Raw genomic sequence first — 12,205 nt, 5'->3', positions numbered from 1 at the left:
AATAGAAAAATGGTCAGTAAGGACTAGTTTCTGTTTCATCTGGATCTGTTTCATCTTCTTTCCAATAGTTCTTAAAAAGGAGTTTCTGATAGGAAGTCTTTGCACTGACATAGAAACTGTTTTCTGTATAATCTAGACAGGCTTGTATTAGATTGGAATCTTTTCAGGCTGTGCCTAGTTTGAAATACAAGTCAGGGCAGGTAAATGTAAATTATTATTATTATTACATTACTATTATCAATAATAACAGCTAATATTTATATAAAGCTTTTAGATTTGCAAACCATTCCACATATATGGGCACATATACCTCTCTCTCTCTCTCTCTCTCTCTCTCTCTCTCTCTCTCTCTCTCTCTCTCTCTCTCTCTCTCTCTCTCTCTCTCTTAGGGAAGAGAAGACCAAACTTGGAATCAGGAAGACTTGAGTTTGAGTTCTCTCTCAGATAATAGTTGGGTAATTGTGGCCAAATTAATTAATCTCAGTTTCAGTTTCTTCATCTGTAAAATAGAGATAATATTAATACCTACCTCACAAGATTTTTGGGAGGATCAAATAAGGTAACAAGTAAATTGCTTTGCAAGCCTTAAAGTGTTCTATAAATGCTAGCTATTATTATTCACAGGTAGCATTTAAGGCAGGATTTGAACTCATGTATTTCTGAATCCAAGTCCAACCCTGTGTTATTTAGGGTCTAGACTTATGTTAGAAGGGATGAAGTTTGACCTTCCCAATCCTTATTATTTTGGGAGGATCCAGAAAGCTGGACTGGGAGTTCAGTAGTGGAAAATTAGCATGAGATGTATATCGTAATATATGGGGCTTGAAAACATTTAAAAGTAGAATGAGGAATGACAGCATTTTATTAACTTACCATAATGGAAGTGAGTTTTAGAAGAATAGTCTTTCCAGAAGGAGAAATCAGAATTAGAGGAGCATCTCATTAAAATCTGCAGAACATTTCTGAAATCTGAATTTCCAAAACAATGTTGTTATTCTAATCCCCACCGAGTCAACTAGATGGCATAGAGTGAATAGAGAGATAGGTTTGGAATCAAGAAGACCCATGTTCAAGTTTAACCTCACACATTTATTAGCTATGTTTCCTGCAAGTTATTCATTCCTTCTTAGGATTTGGTGGCTGCCTATTCCTTAGAGATCATTTTTGAGTTCTGTTCCCTTGTCAAAAATTGAAAATATTTTATTGACTATTTCTTTTTATATCAGCTTTAATTCTAAATATATCCTCTCCTTCTCCTCTCTACCCTGGGAGCTATCCCTTGTTGCAAAATGTAGAGAAGGAGGGCAAAAGCATTTCAACAAAACCACCTAACATGTCAACTGTGTTTGCCAGTATAGATAACATTCCATGCCAATGGTTCCCCCTTCTCACACTCCAATTCTTCAAGGAGGCAACATCCACATTTTTCCAGATGAGGAAACTGAAGCCCATTGGAGTAAAGTAATTTTCCCAAGATCTCTACCCAGTAAGTAGCAAATCCAGGACTCTAAACTGAAATGAAACTATAAAATACAGCTCAAGAAGAAACAATAGAACTGAGCAATCAATCATCAATACTACAAAATTCCAATAGTTTCTTTAAAAAACAAACAACCCAACAACATCCAAACATCTTATTCCATGTCCCAGAATGATTTGTATTGGATGCTAACCAAAAGGAATGAGAAGGAATAAATGGATTATCATTCAAATACAGAACAGAACACAGGTGAAGCCCTTGCAATAAAGGGAAAGGGTGATGAGGAAGAGTGGTATTATCAGAAAAAATGTTGGGAAAAGTGAGGGGTGGAGTCAAGATGGAAGAGAAAAAACAAGCCCTCCCTCCATCTCTCCCAAATTACCCTTTAAAAAACTTTGATATAATGTCTCAAAATGAATTCTGGAGTGACAGAACCCACAAAAGATGGGTTAAAATATTTTCTCTTCCCAAGACAACTTAGAAAGTCAGCAGGAAAGGTCCTTTGCCCCAGGGTGGCAGTGAAGCTGACTGGCATGTCAAGGCAGACCCCACCTCAACAAGCTTTAGGGGTAACTGAAATAATGATAATGGCTTCAAGAGTTCTTAGTTCATGGACAGTAAAGGGGCAAAACTGGTCAGAAGGAGATGCAGGAATATCCTTTGCTGGCTCTGGGTGCATGACTCTTTTGCATTGCCCATTCACACATCTGGGTCACAGTCCTGGGTTGCAGTTCCATGTCTCCATCCCAGGGTGAGGAGGAGCACTAGCATACTAATGTTTGTGGCTACTGGGGATCAAGGGAACCTGTTTACAATTCTAGGGTAGGGAAGAGTGCTTGTGGTCCCTCACAGACCAAAACATAGACCGAGAGAGCATTAAGTATACATCTTCTTAGATCATACCATCTTGGAAGGACTGAAAATAGGTCCCCAGAACTAGCTCTGAAAGCAGCTGCACAAAGAAACTGAAGCTTGGGACAATGCCCCCACCACCACAGGAACAGAGAACAACTTTAAGAGACTTTTTGTTTGTCTGTTTTTTAGTTAAAGCTTGGGAAAAATGAGCAAACTCAAAAAGAAAAACTCAACATAGAAAGTTGTTTTGGTGATAGGGAAGACCAAAACACAAACTCAGAAGACAATGAAGTTAATACTGCTGCATCCAAAGTCTCAAATTAAAATGTGAATTAGTCTCAAGCTTAAAAAGAATTCTTGGAAAAGATAAAAAAAGGATTTTAGAAATTTGCTGGAACACCCCATGTTATCAGAGAATCAAATAGATCTAAATTGATCTTGTTATCAGTTGAGCAGTTTGGTTTTTTTATAGGGTAAACATGAGAGGTCTGGATCTGGAAGATGACTGATAGACATTTAGTCAATTCACTATAGGTTTAGGTCACCAAATCTCAGAGCTAGAAGGGCTCACAGAGAATATCCAAGAAAACAGTAGCAAGCATTTATACAATGTTTGAAGATTTATAAAATGCTTTATAAATTTCACAACATCCCTATAAGGTAGGTGCTATTATTTCCCCTATTTTACAGATGAGGAAACTGAAGCTGAGACAGGTAAAATCACTTGTCCATGGTCATATGGGTAGCAATAATCTGAGGCAAGATTTAAATTGGGTCATCATATCTCCAAGTCCTAACTCCATCCCAACTCCAATGCACCATTCATAATGCCACCTAGGTGTCAATCCATACCTGAAAAAAAATGATCTCCTTGACACACTAGACAAGGAGTCTTTCAGCCATTATAAGAACGAGCCTTTTCCTTCTGTTTCCATCTTCATACTCATCTATTTTCCATGTTTGATGTGGTGCTATATATTTTCCTCTGTTTCTCTTTTACAAGGGAAGACAACATGCAGAGTGCTATGTGTAAACAAGCTATATTCAGGATAAATAGGAAGTAATAAACATGGGGAAGTTATTAAAATGAAAAGAAATGGGGAAAAGTCAGGGAATTAGGGAGGCAGAGATGAGAAGAAGAGCATTCTAGAAAAGAGGGACAGCTAGTAAAGATGCCTGGGGCCAAGAGATAAACCATCTTGCTCAAGGTACAGCAAGGAGACCAATTGGGGTGAAGAGGATGTGAGGGTGTAAGGTATAAATAGACAGGAAAGGTGGGGAGGTGGCAGGTTATGAAGAGCTTTAAATACCAAAATGAAGATTTTATAGTTGATTCTTGTAGGTGTTAGAGAATCATTGGAGTTTATTGATTGTTGTTGGGTTGTTTTTTTTTTTAGACATGGTAGGATCCATGCTTTAGGAAGGTCACATCAGTAGCTGAATGGAGGATGGCCTGGACTGGAGAGAGACCTGAGACAGGTACATTCACCAACAGCCTATTATAATAGTCCAGGCATGAAATGAGAGCCTGCACCAAAGCTGGGGGTCTGTAGCAGTCCACCCCTAGCTATGGGCAAGGGAAACAGTATGTATAGAGTGGCTTAGAAGAGAGCATGCTCAGTCTTGCGCATGGCTAGGAAAGCCTCTGACCCTTGACCCCAGCTTCCCCCAGGTGAGGCTGGAAAACAGGTTTCTTTGTGCTCACCTGGCTAAGATAAATCACACCTATACCTTGTCTTTAACCAATGATAATCATGTATCGTGTATATTTGCATATCAAAGACATTAAAAGCAGCCACAGCAATCTCCGCCCTTCTCTTGGATCTCAGTTCTCACTGATGCCTGTCTTTGCTGGAGCTTGGCCTCTGGCCAAGCTCCATCTTTAATTCTTTTCCTTCTCTATCTCTCTCACCTGGGACCTGCCCTTCGGCCAGGCACTTTCTTTTCTCTATCATGTCTCCGACCTGTGTGGTACTAAATTTGGATCACTGGACGGGATTAGCCTTTCAGAAAGAGATCCAGACCGATTGGGGTTCTGCCATGGCTCCATTATGATTAATAAGGCCTGGTTTCTGACTCATTTCTGCCACCTCATATCTCTAACTTGGCTCCGCCACGCCCCTTGCGGTATCCAAAATTCTATCCTTCCTCTATCTTTTTACCTTGTGGCTTCTAGCGGGTTCAGGAAGCCCCAAGGACAATGTCAGAGGACAAAAGGGGGGTATACCAAAGGTGTTGCAATGATGAAATTGACAGATCAGATATGGAGAATGACAGGTAGTGAGAAGACAAGGATGACACCTAGATTCTAAGGCTGAGGGACTGGCAAGATGGTGATGCCCTCAACAGTAATAAAGATGTTTGGAAAGAAGGTTTTTTTGCTGGGGAAAGAATGAAGTCAGTGTTTGACATGATGAGTTTCCTATATCTACAGGTCTTCCAGTTTCAGATGTCTAATAGGCAGTTGGAGATGCAAAACAGGATGTTAACAGAGAGGTTAGTAGTAGATGAAGATCATCAGCATAAAGATGACATTTAAATCTGGGAGAGTGGATGAGATCACCAAATGAAACAGTATAGAGGGCTGGGAAAGAACCCTGAGGAACAGTCAGTTAGTGGGCATGACTGGGATGGAGATCCAGCAAAGGAAGCTGAGGAGTGGGCATATAGAAAAAGAACCAGGAAAGAGTGATTGTCTTGAAAATCTAAGGAAAAGAGAGCATCAAGGAGAAGATGGCGATTGACAGTGTCAAAAGCTGCAGAGAGGTCAAGAATGAAGAGACCTGAGAAAAGGTTAATAGATTTGGCCATTAAGAGAGCAATGGTGACTTTGAAAAGAGCAGTTTCAGTTGAATGATGTGATCAGAAGCCAAAGAGCAGAGAATTAATGAGAGATTGAAAGGAGAAGAGGTAGAGGCATTTCTTGTAGATGGCTTTATCAAGGAGCTTGCCACAAAAGGGAGGAGAGATGTGGGATGCTAGTTACTAGGGACAGAAGGATAAAGTAAAGGCTCTCTCCTAGTCCTCTCCACTATTTCATTTGGTTATCTCATCAGCTCTTCCAGATTTATAGGTAGTTAGGAAGCAAACCATGGAGAAACTGAAAATAAGAGAGAATAGGAATGAAATAGGTCCATCTACTGGAAGAGACGGGGTGGAGAGGGTATTGCTTGGGAAGGTGGAGGGGTTTGCCTTGATAAGAAAGGAGGAGGACCACTTCTTCTTGTAAGACAAAAGTGACTGAAGAGCTAGTAGAGGAATGGGTATAAGTGATATGAAATAAGGAGGAAGGGAGAAGAGGAGCTCTTGGTGGATGGTCTCAACTTTTTCAGTAAAATATGAGGCTATATTTTCAACTGAGAGAGGAGGGAAAGGGGAGCCATGGGAGGTGTGAGGAGAGATGAAATGATCTGGAAGAGCCACTATGGTGAGTGGGATAGTGAGTTAATTGTGGAGGTATAGAAGGATTGCCTTGCCCCAGGTTCAGGTTAGGTAATATAAACTTGTAGTGTACCCAATCAGAAGGGTCCCGTTACTTTCTTGATTTTCTGGCTTTTCAGCTTAGACTAAGTATGTAGGGTAAGAAAGTCGGGGCATGAGTTGGGGAAGGGGTCAATAAGAAGAGAGAGGATAGTAGGCATTTTCCTTTTCAAATCCATAAAGCTCATTAAGAAATTCATAAATATTTCAATAAATAAATGGCTTCATTTTTGGTCTTTGCTGTTGCTCAAATTGAGCCTCACGCTTCACAAGCAAGTTGGATAGACCCAACTCAGGGTGTCAGGTCAGAGGTCATATAGTGGAGCTAGGACTGGACTAGTTCTTCTCTGATCATTGCTCTTACTGCACCAGAAAATTTACAATAAATACGATATTTTACCTTGACAGAGACCTCATGTTTGTAGAAGTAATCATCAGAAAGACTTCATTTTGTGATTTATCATGAAGTGGTGAGATTTTCTGCATTCTTACTGTTTCTTCCAGAAGAAATTGTGCAGAAGCAGAAAAACTTGAAATCCAAGTCATGCCCAGAATGTTCCACAGTATATCAATGATGTTGGAATGAATTCACATTTTAAAAACATGAGTTACAGCAGAACTGACTGTATTTGAAACTGGGCTGCACTTTAAGTCAGTCTTATTATATACTAAAAAAGAAAAGCAAATGGAACATAATAGAAACTTGAAGTTTAATGTGGAAGCCTCTCTTTCTGTTCTACTTTACATGTAAAATGCCCAGTCTATTTGTTTGATAAGTTCTGAATAAAAATAAAAATTACTTTTTAAAAATTGGGTTAGGGTTGGTAAATATTACAAATCGAGAATTGATTTGTTATTTATTGGCTAGCCTTAAGAACATGATAGAAATATTAATAATAATTATACTTAAAAGTGTGTCATATATTTTTCCCCAGAAAGCTGGTGGTTAAACATTTATTAAAACATTGTTGCTAACAGTATTTTTACCAGTCACAGAGAGTTTGCTGAAGTTTGTGGAGAAGTGGCAAAGCCTAATGTTGTTAGGACATAATTTATAGAAGGAGATTCTGGGGTTGTAACATACACTTGATGAATTCTTGCTGTAGACACTGTGAAGGAGAAAAAACCATGAGGATGACTTTCTGCAGATGGAGCATACTTGTACTGGATACAAAGTGAATACCTGGATCTAAGAATCAATAGGAAATCTTAATCCTCATATTGGAACCCAAGTTGTATTGTATTGATTGAGTTTCCCCATTTTCCTCAGAACTGGCACTTTCCCCTTATCTGTTATCTTATATGAGGCAACACCTATTTTGTGGTTAGGGAGGGTTTTGTTTTGAAAGATTATGTTAATTATCTATTTTCCTATGATTTACCTTCCTATTCTGTCTTAATTAAATATTTTCATATTTGATCTGTGATTCTTGGATGTTCTATAAATAGAAAAATTGCCTTGTGATAGGTCTGTAAATGACTTTTTTGGTTTAAATTACTTTCGTATAATTAGAAATACTCCCATATCTTGGAAGTCCTAAGGTCCCAGAGTTGAATAGAACCCCTAGTTACATATTTTTGGTCACAGTGGGGGAAAAGGATGTTTATGGTTGTCCTGTGAGCCATAGTTATTTTATACTATAATTTTTGTACTATTCTATATTTAGTTCTAGATTAGTACTAACGAATTAGAAATAGAGATGACATGAAAGAATTTTCTCTAGTGCAAAATCCAACAGTGTATGATTAGAAGTCAAAGCAAAGAGAATTTCAAAATTAATTTTTGTATTTGGCTTTAAGTAAGCTATGAGTATTAATCAGCCAGAGATGAATTTTTTGCCTGAATTATCCAGTATGGCATAGTAGATAGAATATTTGAATGCAGTTTAGGATGCTTGGGTTTCAATTCCACTTTTGATATGAATTACACTTATTAGCTATTATCTCTCCCTAAAGAACATAAGCTCCTTGAGGGCAAGGACAGTTTCATTTTTGTTTTTGTAATGAATGTCTGGCATGATGGAACTCTTTTAGGATAACATCTCTGCTCATGCGGAACCTGTGAAGCTTACTTCTAGGAGAATCATAATTATGTTTAAGGAAATGTCTTGAAGAGATTGTGGAACATTCATAGATATTTTGTAATTGGTTCCAATCAGCTAATCATGTGTTGAAGAAGAACTCTTTGGTTATGGAGGCATTAAAAAAGTGAACTTCTCTTTTGCTGCATTCTCTTTTAACTTCATTTGGTGACTTTCTAACTTAAGAGATCTTCATGTGAGGGTCTATGCCAACCTGGGGTGTTCCGAAAAGTCAAGAGAATAAGCTGAAGGAATCTAGAGGTCACTGTCCAGTTTAGGGTTTCTCAGCCATTGTAATATCAATGCCCCACGGAGCAAGAAATGGAAGTGACCTTTAGGACCCTAGCCTAGCAGTAGCTGAGACTCTGGCTCATCTGACATGTCACATCTATACATAAACTTGGTGAGACCAGTGCTAATTTTTGAGCCTATCCCCCAGAAACCAATGTAGTGTAGGGGAGAGTGTATTGGCATTGGGTATCCAAGTATTGGGGGAAGGGATGATGTTTGTATGCTTGTTCAATTACTACATTTTCCCCCCACTGTGTAACACATATTATCACTCAAAACCTATTTCTAATTATTCATTTTTAATAGAGTAATCTTTTAAAACTAAACCCCCAAATCATATATCCATTTAAACAAGTGATAAATCATGTGTTCTTCTGAATTTCTACTCCCATGGTTCTTTCCCTAGATGTGGATGGCATTCTTTTTTATAAATCTCTCAGAATTATCCTGGATCATGGTGATGCTATTAGTGGCAAAGTCTATTACATTTGATCATTCTACAATGTTTCAGTTACTGAGTACAATGTTCTCCTGGTTCTGCTTATTTCACTCTGCATCAGTTCATGTAGGTCCATCTAGTTCTCTCTGAAATCATCCTGCTCATCGTTCCTTATAGCACAATAGTATTCCATCACCATCATATACCACAATTTGTTCAATTGCTTCATTTTTGAAGCAAATATCCCTTTGTAAAAAAATAACAATCCATGTTAAGTGGTTCAATAAAATTGTTACAGTAGACACAGGCTCCTAACAATAGGAGAACGCAGCCCATTGGCAACAGGAAGAAAAAAACATTCCACCAACTCCTTAGAGTAAGTGCTCAAGAATCCAGATGGAACCTTTCTAGCTCTCTGAGTGAGCCAAATCAACTTTATATGTCCAATGTCTAGCACTGTGCTTGGCACACAATAGACACTTAAGAACTACTTGTTGACTGACTGTAACCAGGGACAAGTGATTTAACTTGTGCCTGCTACAGTATCCTCATTTGTAATCTTCCAACCTTATCCTGTTGTGGGAATTGGGCTTGGCAAAATATGAAACAAAAATGTCTCATCCCCTGCCTTCCCCAGCCTCATGGGCACTTTGAACTATTAGACAAATCTCTTTTGGTGGGAAGGAGTGGACAGTCAAAGTTGAGAATTCTAAAATGAGCAGGCGCAGCCTCAGTGTGCGGTACATACCCCCCATGCATTGTAAGTCTCTGAGGTCTTCCTATTTTCTTTGCTCTGCTCTGTTTTTGTAGGCAAGTTAGGCTATCAAGGAAGGATCTGTTTGTCTGAAGAATTCTCTCAGGAATTGTGTGTCTGCCAGCCTTCTACAAAAGGGTCATGAAATACTTTTTATTTCCAGGTTACATAAGAGACGTGTCACATTCGAAAAAGAGTCTTCTCAGGTTGAAATGATGTTTTACCCTCTTACCCCTTAAAATTTAATGGAGAAACCATATTTTTAAAGCTAGAAAAGAAGAAATGTGTTTGCAAGGGACATTAGAAACCATCTAGTCATTTTTCCTCATGAATTTCTTTGTAAACTGAGGCTCACAGAAGTGGTGTGACTTACTGAAGGTCAATACAACAGAACAACATCTAGAATCCAGGCATTTTGATTTCTAATCCAGTAATAATGATGGGTTTGCAAGGCAGAAGGGACTCTAGAGAAAATCTGATCAATTTGTAGCAGCCCAACTTGAAGCCCAGAAGTGCTAATTAGTTTGTCCAAGCTCATATCAGCATTCAAACCTACGGTGTCTGATTTTGGATGCTGCTGTTGTCTTACTACCCCGGGCTGTCATTCTCTCTAATGATGGCTAGTTATCTAATGATGGTGGAGGGAGCTGAGTATGCAGCTTTCCCTTCGATCAGAGTTTTCTTATAGGCATCAGATATGATATAGCTTTTCTTTTGTTTAAAACAAGCGGCTTCCCCTGGAATAGTCTAACCCTTTCCCACCAGCCTAGCCTGGGGAAGAATGAGTCATAAAATGGAAGAAAAATATCCAAAGGTCTTCAAGTACTTGCAATTTGAACATCAAATATAAAAAATTAGAAATGACCAAAACAGATAATGTAGGGTTCTTGGGAGCTGGTGGCTGGAAACTCAGGGAAGGCAGAGAGATCTAACTTATAAAAGGACTCATCTGCAAAATTCCTTAAAACAGGGGACTCCTCTCTTGTTTAAATTCTCTTTCTAAATCTTTAATGATGGGAATGGGGTAGAACTGGGAGAGGGGATGGAAGAGTAATTGCAAAGCTGCAAGCTAAAAGATTAAAGAGTGAATGCCAATTGAAAATCAATCAAAATGTCTCTAGCATTATATTTTCAATCAAGGAGATTCCATTTGCACAAATTCCATTTAAAACATTTACATACATACATATGCATCTGTTTAATAAAGCAAAATATATCTGTTCTCTTAAACTTAGATCCTGAGAAATTAATTCTGTGCTACGAGAAGGGGATTTAAGAGCATTACAAAGTCATAGATTTGGAGCTAGAAGGCACCCTCTGATTTTAAAGATGTGGAAACTGAGTCCCGGAGAGATTAAGGGGCTTGCCAGAAGTCACACAGATAGTAAGAGGCAGGCCTGTCAACAAATCCCATGTTCTTTCTCCTGAACGACATTAAGTAGCCTGGCTAGAAAAGTTACAAATAATGTACTGTAAACTTTGTTCTTTATTGTCCTAATTTTGATGATTATTTTAACCACTTTCAAATTTGTTTCTTGAATTGTACCTCAGTGCAAAGGTGGGAATGGGTAACGACTGTGAAAGATATTTTGGAAAGCATGGGTCAGGAAGAAGGAATGAAAGAAGTCAATGATTCATAGACTATACAGAAGTCTCATGCTTTCACATCATGAATACTTTCTTTGAGAAAAGCATTGGCAGGCTCAGGACATGGCACATACCAAATAACATCACAAAAGATAAAATTGATTATATTTTAGGGGACAGGAAACAATTCATTATTGATGTGGGAGTCATCCTTAAACCAGTTGTCTATGTGCATTCAGACCACTGACTTGTCAGAGCAAAGTGCATAATTGGCTAAAAGCTAGAAGAAAGACTAAAAATGAGAAAAAACTATGGCAGACAATTAAGATGAGTCAGACCTTAGTTAATTAAATAAGTAATTAAAAATTACAAATGAGTAATAAACAGCAGACATGACATCCATTGTAATAATTGCATACAAGATTTTTTGTCATTGTTTAGTCACTTCAGGAATGGCTGACTCTCCATGTCCCCATTTGAGGTTTTCTTGGCAAAGAAACTGGAGTAGTTTCCCATTTCCTTCTCCAGCTCATTTTACACATAAAGAAATTGAGGCAAATAGGGTTAAGTGACTTGCCTAGGATCTCAGCTAATAAATGTCTGAGGCAAGATTTGAACTCAGGTCTTCCTGACTCCAGGTCCAGTATTATCCACAGAGCCACCTAGCTGTGATACACAATAAGTACAACAATGTAAATCAAAATAACAGTCCCATATACGTACTTATACAAACAAAAATGAATATTTTAGAGATAAACATGATGGGAATGAAGAGATATTAGAGACCACTTCAATCCATACCTTTGTGGATTTAGGAAGTTCACAAATATTGCACATTGCACAGTTTTTCAGATTTTTTCAATGTATTGATTATGCTATTTCTTCCTCTTTTTCTTTTATCTTTAAAAATATTATTTGTTGGGGGCAGCTGGGTGGCTCAGTGCATTGAGAGTTAGGCCTAGAGACAGGAGGTCCTAGGTTCAAATCTGGATTCAGCCACTTCCCAGTTGTGTGACCCTGGGCAAGTCACTTAACCCCTATTGCCTGGCCCTTACCACTCTTCTGCCTTGGAGCCAATACACAGTATTGGTAAGGGTTTATTAAAAAAATTTTAAAAATCAAAATATTATTTGTTATATGGGATAGATCACTGGGAGAGGGATGGAGAAGGATACTGGGGTAAACTATAATGATGTGAAAGATAAAAGACATTAATACAAACTAATTTTTAAAAAAAA

The 12,205-nt window shown here is 38.3% G+C and overlaps 1 long non-coding RNA gene across 2 annotated transcripts in view; it reads left to right on the top strand.

Annotated features, from left to right (window-relative positions):
* LOC103098006 (uncharacterized) overlaps positions 1–12,205 on the top strand; it is a 99,442-nt gene that overhangs the window by 68,297 nt on the left and 18,940 nt on the right. For both annotated transcript variants that reach the window (XR_008915852.1, XR_008915853.1), the window contains exon 2: positions 3,733–3,814. This is a non-coding gene — a long non-coding RNA (uncharacterized LOC103098006). The remainder of the gene's footprint in view (positions 1–3,732; positions 3,815–12,205) is intronic.

Source organism: Monodelphis domestica, chromosome 2 (assembly GCF_027887165.1).
Source record: "Monodelphis domestica isolate mMonDom1 chromosome 2, mMonDom1.pri, whole genome shotgun sequence".
NCBI lineage: Eukaryota > Metazoa > Chordata > Mammalia > Didelphimorphia > Didelphidae > Monodelphis > Monodelphis domestica.
The sequence above is the reverse complement of the archived record's forward strand: the minus strand, read 5'-3'. Positions and strand labels throughout refer to the sequence as shown.